The sequence below is a fragment of the Bombus bifarius genome, unplaced genomic scaffold (assembly GCF_011952205.1).
Source record: "Bombus bifarius isolate JDL3187 unplaced genomic scaffold, Bbif_JDL3187 scf7180000008119, whole genome shotgun sequence".
Classification (NCBI taxonomy): domain Eukaryota; kingdom Metazoa; phylum Arthropoda; class Insecta; order Hymenoptera; family Apidae; genus Bombus; species Bombus bifarius.
The window spans coordinates 5,337-17,974 of record NW_022884454.1 but is presented as its reverse complement, the minus strand read 5'-3'; the positions used below and the strand labels follow the sequence as shown (position 1 = coordinate 17,974).

Genomic DNA, 12,638 nt, shown 5'->3' with positions numbered 1-12,638 from the left:
AATAACTAGAAACAGGAATTGGATGTAATTCTAACTTTTAATTAATTTAATTTTTAAGTTTTAAATGAAGTTGATTTCACTAAGTGGGCATCACATGTTAAAAGCCTAACTGCAGCAATTTTATTCGATTTACAATATAAATTCTAATTTATCATCCTCGATGTAAATTATCGTTTCATTTAAAAATACTTCAAGTTCAGAGCTTCGAACCGTCAATCACAAGGTAATAACAAGAAGAAGAGAAACACTAACGGTAGAACGAGAATCAGCGAACGAAACAACCGAAACGTCGGCTTCGAACGCGGAGCAGAACCACCCTTGTAACGGGGGTGGTCTGTATTTCTGTTCTCGTTCAACCATAAAGCTGTCCCGAAAGATGTAAATACATAGGGTGGTACATTTATCGCAAGCGTATTTTCCGGCTGCACCGCGATTTCAACCTCCTGCTGGCTGACCTCTTATTTCAAGTGCATCCTGTCCACGTTTTCATGGCGCGGGTCAAGCTGTGAAACAGCTCCGAATTTCTGCTCTGCCACACCGCAGAAAACAACGGAAACAGGAACGTGGAGGAAAGAGATAGAGAGAGATGTTAAATTTCAGCGTTGTTTATTCAGCCGAGACCGTGCTCCTCTTGGAAAACGGGTTGCAATACGCTTTTGGGGGTTGCTATGGCTTCCCCGGTTTCTGTTGATAAGTAGGCAAGACAAATTGGTAGTTTATATGTTGTACATATTGTTGCGTGGATGCTGGTGGCCTTGCTCCATAATTATTATCGAACTACTAATTTTTATGCAAATTCATATTGAGAAAATAATTTAAAAAACGCAGCCTCGGTAGAAAATTGTGTTACTCATCAAGTGTTATACAATATCGAATTCCATTTGTATTATTTGTACTACAATTCCATATTTTAAGGTCGAATTTCATTTATACAAATTCTTAAAAATTCTTTCTGTAATTAAATAAGTCCAGATTATAAACATACAATTTTTCTCGATATTCGTTGTATTCGTCTATTGTATAGCTTATAATAATTAAAGATTCTGAAAGAGAATCCGGTTAAGAGAGTTTTAGATTGAAACCTCGATGCTTTTAATTGTATCTTGCGTTCTAAATATGTATATACGTTTCGTACAGTTCTTTCGAATTAATAGCAAACATGTATTTGTAAAGATTCTTACCAAGTATAGATAATGAATATTTCTAAAACGGAGCACATTTCCAGAGAACTAATTTAAAAAATTTTATTCTTATAAATTTGAGCTGTGTCACAACATTCCCCAAACCTAAAAAGCCTAAAAAAGTTGATCTAATAATTCACAATAATCATATTAATGTAAATTATGTATTTTTTAACCACAATATTTGTTACATCACACGAATGGGACGATAACTAAAATCTATTAGTTAATCGCCGAACAAAAGACTGTTGAGGACACTATAACGAAGCGCTGCAACGAACCATTACCTTATCAAAAGCATATAATTACACAGGTTTAATTAAAATGTCGCGTCACGTCAAATATTCCTCGCTTTTCAGCCAATTTCAGTATCACTTTTCTATGAAAAATATTCGACGTTAATTGACAGAACGACAACTTGTTCAATGCAGGTACAGGTAAAAAAGCTAACAGCTTTAAAATAACAAAAAAAAAAGTGTAGAAAAACTAACCCAAAGCAATCAGTAAGTAAAACATAATGAGCGAAAGTTAACAGAACTATCTGATTAGAGGTTGTTGATAAAAAGCTGAAATGAGTGGAATTTCTTTCGATTTCAACAGGTTCCGATCTGATTTCACGATAGAGAAATGAAAAAAGAAATTTTCTTTGAGATTTGCATACGATTAATCAAATGATGCCAAAGTTAACCCCAAGTTAATTTGTCCGCCGGTTAATCCGAGCTTTAAAGGGTACTCGAAACGAAAGCTTACCGCCGGCTTAACACAACATCCCTCCGATCGAAGGGACACCAGACGGTGGTGTAAACGTCTATAAACGTTGCGACGCTACTTAAGCGTATACAATGAAATTGAAATGTATCGAAGGTAAATCTAATGGGAATTGGCATAATTGCTAGAAGAGTTGTTTTCTGGTTGTTTATTAATTTTATCAGTTTTTAATAGAAAATTTTGAATTAATGGAAGTTAAGATTAGGAAAATTTTAATGAAGGTAAATTTTGATGAAGGATGACGATAAAATTTTTTGGTTATTTATAGATTTTAGTGGACTATTTTTTTTTTTTTTTTAGATTTTCGTGGTAAATTTTGAGTTAAAGAAGGCTAAAATTATGGAATATTTAAGAAAGTATAAAAATGTTATTAGGTATTCTTTATCTTGCTAATTTCATTATAAAATTGTAATTAACGAACAACAGAAAATATATTGAATTTTAAGAAAAAATCTTCAAAATTTCTTCAAGGATCGAAAATCAGAAACATTGAAAGCAAAAATATTACGAACCTCCCATGATAAACGAAACTCATTTTAAACAGGAGAATAACGCTGCATATAATAATAATGCATTAAAAGCGTACATAAATTAAAAATTAATTTTCGTCCAACTTCAATCTCAGCTGTAAACGACAATTTGAAGCGTTTCGTTCATTCTTGCATTTTTAATGTCATATTTAATGATAGCGTTAATTAAAATCATTGACAGCAATGTCATCCGTTACGTTGACGAGATTTTCAGGAACCATCTCAATTTAAAATTTGGAATTTTAATTTGTATACTGTGTAATGTATCCATGTAATATGTCATAGAATAAAAAGTAACAATGTTGCGGAATTAAATTCAAAACAAAAGTTGTGTGTTACTATCGGTAACACAAATTCTGCTAAAAAGATCATGAAGTATTTAGATATTATAATTTAACAAATTTACTAATTATAAATTTGAATAATATTATGATTAACATCTCTTCCAATTCGTTTATTTTCTTTCTTGAATGAATTTCGTTAAAATTCTGACTTAAGTTAAATTTTAATGATATAAAGTTTCTTTTCTCTTGAATTTTAATTATGTTATTTGATTATCAAAATTGCCTCTCCTAATAATTTACATTCATTAAGCATATCTAAAAATATAAAAAAATTCAAATTTATTTAATATTAATATTAATATTTGTTTAATAATTTGTTTAATATTCCAAACTTTCATTAAAAATACTTTTCACTTCTGCTCAGCTTCTCCTTCAGCAAATCGAATCCGTTGAAGCTCGAGAATCTCGAAAATGTAACTATGTACTGTTCTATATACTATGTTCCCAATTCGCAACGAAATTCGATCACTTTCATCGTAACGGAAACCGGAAGGTGCGTAATACGAGCTGGTTACAAAATTCATCGTACAAACCAGAACAAACCCTGTTCTTCATTTGAACAACTAAAACGTAGAAAAGATGCCAACCTTTTAGAACTCAATGACTCGTCGCAGTCATATCAATCTCCCGATTTCTGCGGTTGAAGGATTGTCTCTGTCTTCTGCATTTAAAAATACAGCTCGAAATTTCTCTCGAAATTAAAGGGAAAACAAATTCGCAGAGTATCAACCCAGTTCTCGATGGAACGATCTCAGTTTTAATTGTATAACATTGCGAAGAAAAATAGTGAAATGTATTTATTCTCGCGTTGCACAATTAATAAAAAAGACTTCTCTTCATTAAAAATTAACGTAGGAGTTCAACTCTCAACTCGGTATATTTTCGACATCTAAATTTTGTATTAAAAAATTTTTAAAGGTTTGGAGATTTGAAAATTTGAAAACTCGATGATTGCACAATTTGAAAGTTTGGGAATTTGAATATTTTACTATTCGAAAACATACGAAATCCATAAATTTTATAATTATTAGAAGCTACAGTGGTGCGATTACAATTGTATATATCTTCAGATTAATATCCTTTAATCAACACGCTTGCAACGCTACGACATTAAAAAAATCCAATTAGTTAAACGTTTTATCGGTAGTAAACGCTTTCTACTGAGAAACTACATTCTTCGATTGGAACATTTCTAGATTTCGTTCTTGGATTGCAGCGAACCGAGGATGTAACGAGGTAGAACGGAAGTTAACTTTTCTATTTCCGTAGCCAAATGGACAATTCAGATAATCTAGTTAATGGAACAAAATGATCGTTTATTTTAACCGTGGCAACTTATTGTAATATATTTTACAAAGTCATAAGTCCACTTTATATACAGATGCGAAGAAATTTTTGTAAGAATCAATTCGTATAAAAATCTTTATCAAAAACCTGTTATATCATACATATTAATATATTATCAAGATTTCATTGGAATCAACGATTCTACGAATTTACAAATCAATTTTTAGATATTAAAGAGCCAATAATGCAATCAGGTCATTCTCTAGTAAATATTTATATAATGTATGAATATACACAATGATTATTAATTTATTGCAGGAACAGTTTCGGATTCTACTGTGATTCTAACTATAAATATTTTCTTTTCGCAGCGCATAAATATTGATTGAAGGTATTCGTTCGAAAGCAGGATAAATATTGACACCAGATGTGGGAATAGATGAACGCGCATCCTATTTATTCTTTTATAGAATATTCATCAGGCAACGATCGAAAAAATACAATACAGTGTAAGTCGATTACAAACAACATGTTTCCATAAACATTTTCGCTGTAAACGTAATTAAACATTGCAGAGGTATCAAAACTTACTGCAAAATAATTCCCACTCTTACAGGGCTGTTCTTTTTTTTCCATAACTTGGTCAGTCTAATTAATGAAATCACATCGGATTTTTTTCGATCAATGCAAACATGGTGTTGTAATTATATTATATACTATTATATATTCATTAAAAGTTTGTGTAATTGTGTAGAATTTGAGTTTCAATAATTCAGACAATCTGATGAAACATAATTCTATAAAAAATTTAAATTAAACTATAACAACTGATGTTTTTGAAGGTGTTGTGCCTATTAATAATTAAATATCATACTAAATTATGAATAATATCATGATTACTGCAAAGATACTTTAAAAATATTAAATAAGATACTATTATACGAAAGGTCTTTAGTAATGAGTGCTCGTCTAAAATAATCAAAATAATTATTTTGATATTAACTGGAAATTACAATATATTTTTAACAACAATTTCCCAGGATTTTTAAAGAGTGTACAATTTTTATTAATATCTATATTTAAATATTTCAACATATTTTGTTATTATGATCAAGATCTTTTATCTAAACCAATTTTCAAGACGTAACTTTTGCATCATTGTTTAATTAATTGTTTTAATTTGTGGCATAATAAAAATGCAATAAAATAAAAGGCAATCGAAACATACATTGATGAATGTTTTTAGAGAGAATGTAATAAACAAAGATCTATTTCAAACGTACTCGTGGCGCGTTTCGTTTGCAATGCATGGAAATTTTTCGACAACGTTACAACGATAAATATTCGCGATTGAAATTTTACCATCTCGATTTTGCACTACGCAGAAATTCACATACGTATGTCTCTCGGATAAATTAATTTCGGGGAAATTGAAATCAACTGCCGAAGCGAATGGTATTTCCCGATTATAAATTGATGCTGAGATTGATGCTAGCTATAAAACAATTTTTTCGTTTAAAAACATGAAAATTCGAATAACTTTTTCTTTCCCTCTTCTTATATTTTTGTACTATCATTACATTCATTATTAATCATAAATTAATAATACAGGTGAATATAATTAATGGTGTGTAATGGAACCAAATAGTATCTATATGCATATAATTAGATTTCTACCATAATGAGAGCCCATATTAACTCTGCTAAAGATACTTGTATATATGCAATAATTACAAAAACAAACATTCTGACAATTTTTTAATCCTAGTGTTAAAATAAAAATGATCAAATCAAGGGATATTTAAATTGTAATATACATTTGTTTAATATCGTAATAATTATCGAATAATAATAATATAAGTAATAAATGTTCATCGTTCATTGAATTTCCAAATAATATATCAGATATAAAATGTAAAATATAAAATTTTCAAAATATATGCCAATTTCTGCATAGATCCTATTCTTTTAATTATTCTTATACAAATATAACTTGCGTAAGCATTCTTAATGTAGCAATTGTGCCCTTTCTTCATATCATTCACACAAGAAAGAAAGAAGAAAAATGTAATCAAGATTACAAAGAATTATACTTATTTCCTTCCTCTATTTTAAGTTACTCCAAGGCAGAGAACAGACAAACTTGGCGTGTGTTTCACCAACTTCCTGTGTGTTTCCTTCGTGGTTGATAATTCAGATTAATGCGTTTCTTCAAACAAAAAGAGAGCCAACGACGTTGCTTTCGAAGTCTGGAACGGAAGCGGCGCATCAATCAATTTCATCCCTTGCCACACAATACACAGACCCATTCCATCTTGGCCCTTTCTTTCACAACAGCTTCTGTAGTTCTTTTCGCCCTCATCCCCTCGTCCAATGATGACCTAACCGTGTTTAACCGGAATTAAACACAGCTCGTTTTAATCATTGCTCGGCCCAACTCGTCGAATTTCGAAAATTTCACCGCGACGAGAACTTTCGATATTCGCCCGGTCAGATTCTTTCTTCGCGACGAAAAGACAGAAGGTTCTGATGCTTCGCTTTATCTCCTCTCCAGTAATATTGTCGCCTTCGTCCCTTTGTTTCGTCACCTGGTTAAAGAATAAAATTGCCGGTCGAGCGGAATTGCCATGGGAAATCACAGCCCTCCGTTTGGCGACAGTGGCAACTTTCCTTTTCGGAAACCATAAGATTCTTTTTATCGAAACCATAAGTTGTTTTTATTTCATTAAATAGAAGAGTGAGTTATTAGCTATTGTGACAAAGTACTGTATCGTAAACTTTTTATATGTGATATGATATTTTGTACCGATGTATTAGGTCGCAATTTTCTTTCACGAAGTTACATTAGTTTTAGATAAAGAGATTGAAATGTTAAATAGTAATTGAAGTGTTAAATAGTAATTCTGTAAGTTAATGTAAATTCTAAACACATTTGTTAAATTTGTGAAAAATTTTAAGATGCAAAAATACAAAAAATACATATAATATGCAAAAATATATAAAGTAAGCAAACTAAAGTACCGTGTATGATATAATAGAGAAAACAATGCTCTACATATACTCCACTTTTTTAATTATACCAGAAAAAATACGAATTTGCAAAAATATAGTCCGTAGGTTCAAATGTAATCTGTTTATTGGATTAGAAATTTAGGTGAAGGAATATTTGGTCTTCATTGAAATGTTACGTTAACTGTCGTATCTTTTAAAACTCAATTATTTAATCCTATAAAACTTATTGTATCTTATCTCGAGATACTTTGTAAGATTTGTAAGTTTGAAAAGTATCATGAAAAACTAAAAAAGATGCGAATATTCGAGACGTATAGATTTTCGACAAGGTTAAAAAAGACCAAGAGTGCCTCGTTTTAATTCTCGTTCACGTTGGTTGGTTTCATACGAAATAAATTAATTTCCGATCGACTTGAAAATTTCATAGGATCTGGGGATGCAAAAATTTTCCAAATATCGAAAAGTGTCACGTTTATAGGTGCTATTATAATCGGGAAGTCGATGAGCAATGGATTCGAATAGCTAGAACCCTCCTTTATTGTAGAGCTAAATGTTAGTTCGTCCACATGGACGAACAGGATACGAGTATTTCAAAACCAATTATGAAATGATAAAACAACGTTGGACAGTTCAGGAATTGGCGCACGACATTTGTTGAGCAGAAATTTCCACGACAGCTTTACATTTTGATGAACGAGTTTCCTGCTGTATAAAAAAAAGAAGGAAGGGGCTCACGAAGTTTCTCGCGCTAAGAAAGATAAAGAATAAATAATATTATTTAAAAAGTTACAATAGTATAAATATGTTAAACTAAATAATTTTTAATCAAAACGAATACAGAAAATAGCATCAGTAGTAAAATACTTTTGATGGTATTTTGATTATATTTTAATATATTATTATTATTATTGTTTAGTCCGTGCCTTTCGGCTTTGGACAAACTTTCGGTTTTACATCTCTTACATCTAATTCTCTTCTTATATGTCTACCTCCCCTCTTTTCCACTCTATTCTACTCCACTCTATTCTATTGTATTCTATTCTATTGCACTGTATCTACCTTGCTTATTTTACCTCTAAAAACTAAGCATTAGGAACTATAAATTATCAACTAATGACTAAAAATTATATTTTAATATAATATAGCTTATAATAGTTTGATGTACATAAATCTTCTTTCTATTTCTACTTACTATTTTCGTTCGTCTCAGTGGCCGATCTAATTGTTTCTATTCTTGTTTCTTACGTGTATTCTTCAGCTTCCAATATATGAAACTAACTTTATATCTTGTATTAATATGTGAATAAATTAAACTATATTAGAAAGTTAATGTTGTTGTAATAACTAAAATATAAATTATTTTCTCTCTCGGATTATATGATTAAAAATACATGCTTTCAGCTGCTTTTTAATAATTTTAAATCAATAAGGAAAATGTAGTAAAAGTAAGAGAAATTCGCATCGAATATTTTCATACATACGCTTTATAAGATAATTTCAATATCAAAATGATTTTTCGTCTTTAATCTTACGATACTTCAACCAAGTATCATTCCTTAGAGAATAATATTTTAGGTAAATTCCTGCCTCAAACCAACTATATCCAATCGTCTGCTTTGACATCCGTTTATCCAATACATTTATCGTCACCATAGGAACGTCGCGTTGATAACACGATAACTTCAAAACCCGTCTTTTGCTCGAAAATTGCCCTGATTCGTAGGAAACGTATCGTGAAATGACGAATTTCATCGGCACCCACGCGTGTTTTGCGTCAACGGGTGCGAAATTTTTTATCATGAGCAAAGGGAACTTCCGCTATAAATTTCCTGTGTGGCTCGAGCGAAAATGTTCGTCTAAAGCGTAACATTGGCGCGCATTTCGAGAAGGTGAGAAGGTAGAAAAACGAATAAGCAAGCGTAAATACAGTGGATCATGTGTTATAATGATCGCGTGAATTGCCATTCCGGTACGCTGAATCGATACGACGTGCTTCCAAGAAGTATTGTACGCTAATTGCACGCCAGAATCATTGTAGTAGACTGATTACGAGCAACCGAAATGATTCTGTTCTAGCTGAATGATTAATTGATCATTAACTGATTGGTTCTTCGCGTTGATGAGAACCATCCTATGGGTAACTAATTGCGTGTCTCAAAGTAATGGGTATTAGTGAAAATTTTGTGTTCGTGTGTACATAATTGTTATTATTTCTATTTACTTGAAACATTTGTGGAGGAAAAATAGATGGAAATTTGGTATACCCGTTACATGTCATTAATTTCATTAGAGGCGAATTTATGAGGAACAGAAGAAGATAATATTTTTCAGATATATTCATCAAAATTTATATTATATAGTTATATATTATATAGTATATTTATATTATATAGTTATATTTATGGATATTAAGAAAGTTAAATGATATCGTAATATGCTTTAAAGTTTATTAGTAAGTTAATTAAACCTACACATATGGTATGTACTAATCTTTCTCAGAAGTAATTTATAATTTATATTAATTGTTAAGGTCATTAGATGTATAAACAGAGAAACGCGTGGATAAATTGTAAGGTAGAAAATATATTTTAATACAGAAGTGTAAGTACAAGTAGGAATATAATTTGAGCTGGTCCAGATCCGCACGCTAGCAGTGTTACCCTATAACTGAAAACCCCGAAGCCAACGTCGCCTGTCTGCTGTTTATGGTCTGCCTTCGTCCCAGTCTTTTGTCTATACGCTGTCGATGGCTTCAGTGCTTGAGAAAACTAAAAAGGCCAGATGTAGAGTTTTCTTAGAAGTGATGACCACTTCAACATTAATGTAAATAATAAAACATGATGTGAAAATATTAATTTTGACTAAATATTAGGTTGTCCCAAAAGTTTCTTTCGTTTTATAAGGAAATAATAGATGCACAACATTTTTCGTTTCATATTATTTTATTCAGTTCGCTGTGGAGTGCCGAAGCGTGCAGACGTGTCTCTAGTGCCCAGCGTAGTCCGAAAACAACACGTGTCGCCCAACCGTCGAAAGAGAACACAGCTAAGTGTCCCTTACCCTTTAGGGAGAAGAAAATCCCACGCACCTAACACCAACCCGAATACTAGCCTCACAGCCTCACGACTAGTTGTTCATTCCGAATTAACTAGCTCGATGATGGCCCAGCAACCGCGACCAGGCTCTCCGGAGCAGTCTCGCAGCTACCCCGTGCTACCCCCCCCCCCCGTGGCAGAAGTGTAGCAGAACTCTCCGCACTAACGACGCCAATACTACAAAGAAAAGGAAAATAGAAACAACAACGCAAATAAACACACACAACAGATTCGCCGTATTGGAATCCTCAAACGACGCCATGGAAATCGTAGAACCGCCACCAAACCAACACTCACAGAGAATCCCCCCTCCCCCACCAATATTTGTGGACGACGTCATTGACATACAGACAATGACCAAGTCCCTAGAGAGAGATATCAGCAAGGAGGAATATAACCTTAAGATAAGCAACAACAAAGTAAAAATACTGCCGACGAACCCAGAAGCTTACAGAAAACTCACCAAGACACTCAGGACCCTGAACGCCAACTTCCACACCTACCAACTCAAACAGGAAAGGCCTTTCCGGGTGGTCCTACGAAACATACACCACTCAGCAGACATAGACGAGCTCAAATACGAACTCTCAAAACTCAGCCACGAAGTCATCAACGTAAGTAATATAAGGCATAGAGTCTCGAAAGACCCGTTATCCTTATTCTTCCTAGACATTAAACAAAAGCCGAACAATAAGGAAATCTACAACATCAGTCGCCTAATGAACGCGATAGTAAAGATCGAACCACCGCTCGTGAAAAAAGAAATAGTGCAATGCAATAGGTGCCAAAGGTACGGTCATACGCAGAAATACGGCAACCATACTTTCCGCTGCGTTAAATGCGCAGGCACTCACTCCACTGACCAGTGCGCCAAATCACCGGAAACCCCAGCGAAATGCATCCACTGCCAAGGGGACCACCCTGCCAACTACAAAGGCTGCCCAGCATATAAAACACTATACACGAACAGGTACCCTAAGCTCAGAGCAAAAGAGGTATCCAACCAAACACCCAGCCCGCCGAAATTCACGACTACCCCAACCCCCTCAACCAACCAAACACCCAGTCCTACCAAATTCATCTCCACCTCAACCTCCTATGCACAAGCAGTACAAGGCATCCAAAATAACCCGAACAGCCAAAGGAACCTTCCCCAAAACAGTGTCCCCAACCCACCTAACACAGACAACTCCTCAAGGCTTGAAAAGCTAATAGAGAAACAATCAGAGCAAATAAATCACTTGCTATCGCTACTAACACTCATCGTGGAAAAATTAGCACGCCCCGGCTCAAAATAAAACCAAGGCGCATAGCACTCTGGAACGCCAACGGTCTAGCGCAACACAAACTTGAACTAGAACTCTTCTTAAAACACCAGCAAATCGACGTAATGCTCGTATCGGAAACCCACTTCACCGACAAGAGCTACCTGAAAATAAATGGTTACAAATTCTACCATAACCAACACCCCAGCGGAAAGGCCCACGGTGGCACCGGAATAATAATCAAAGCAAGTATTAAGCACTACGAACTTCCATCATTCCAGAAAGACTACCTACAAGCAACAAACGTAGCAATAGAAGACTGTCATGGCTCAATCACCACCTCAGCAGTATACTGCCCTCCCAGACACTCCATCGCCAAAGAAGACTTTGATAACATCCTGGACACCCTGGGCAATAGATTCATAGTTGGAGGAGACTATAACGCCAAGCACACCAAATGGGGCAGCAGACTGGTTACAGCAAGAGGCAAAAACCTCTTAAACAGCATAATAAACAACAACCTCAACTACCTCACCACATACGAACACACATACTGGCCAACTGACACCAACAAAATACCCGACCTTCTCGACTTCTTCATAACTAAAAATATCCCATCAAGACACGTCCAGATCAACTCCTCGGCTGATCTCTCCTCTGATCATTCTCCCGTGATAGCAACAGTCAGTTCAACAATCATCGAGAATACACCTAACGGCTCCATTCACATCCAACACACCAACTGGCAGCTCTTCAGAGAAGTCTTTACACACTCAACCTCAGCCTTCACCCCACTAAAAACAAAGGAAGATATCGAAGCAGCCACGGAATACTTAAACACGAGCATAATAAACGCAATCCGCCTCACCACACCGACAAAGGCATCTAACAGCAAACAAGAATATCCCCAATACATACTAAAAAAAATAGCAGAAAAACGTAGACTAAGAAGAGTATGGCAGACCCATAGAACACCGGAGGACAAACGCAAACTTAACAACGCAACTAGGAAGCTATCCAGAACCTTAAAAATCTATAAAAACGACTGCTTCCATAAATACCTCGCCAGCTTATCCCCCACAGCCGACGCCAACTACTCACTATGGAAGGCCTCCAGGAAACTCACACGCCCCCCACAAATAATCCCACCTATCCG

General features: G+C 34.2%; 1 protein-coding gene across 3 annotated transcripts in view; it reads right to left on the bottom strand.

Annotated features, from left to right (window-relative positions):
* Positions 1 to 6,798, bottom strand: part of LOC117208454 (protein eva-1) — a 144,007-nt gene extending 137,209 nt beyond the window's left edge. For all 3 annotated transcript variants that reach the window (XM_033449650.1, XM_033449652.1, XM_033449651.1), the window contains exon 1: positions 6,254 to 6,798. The gene's annotated coding sequence lies outside the window, so the exon portion shown is untranslated. The remainder of the gene's footprint in view (positions 1 to 6,253) is intronic.
* Between the last annotated feature and the right edge of the window lie 5,840 nt (positions 6,799 to 12,638).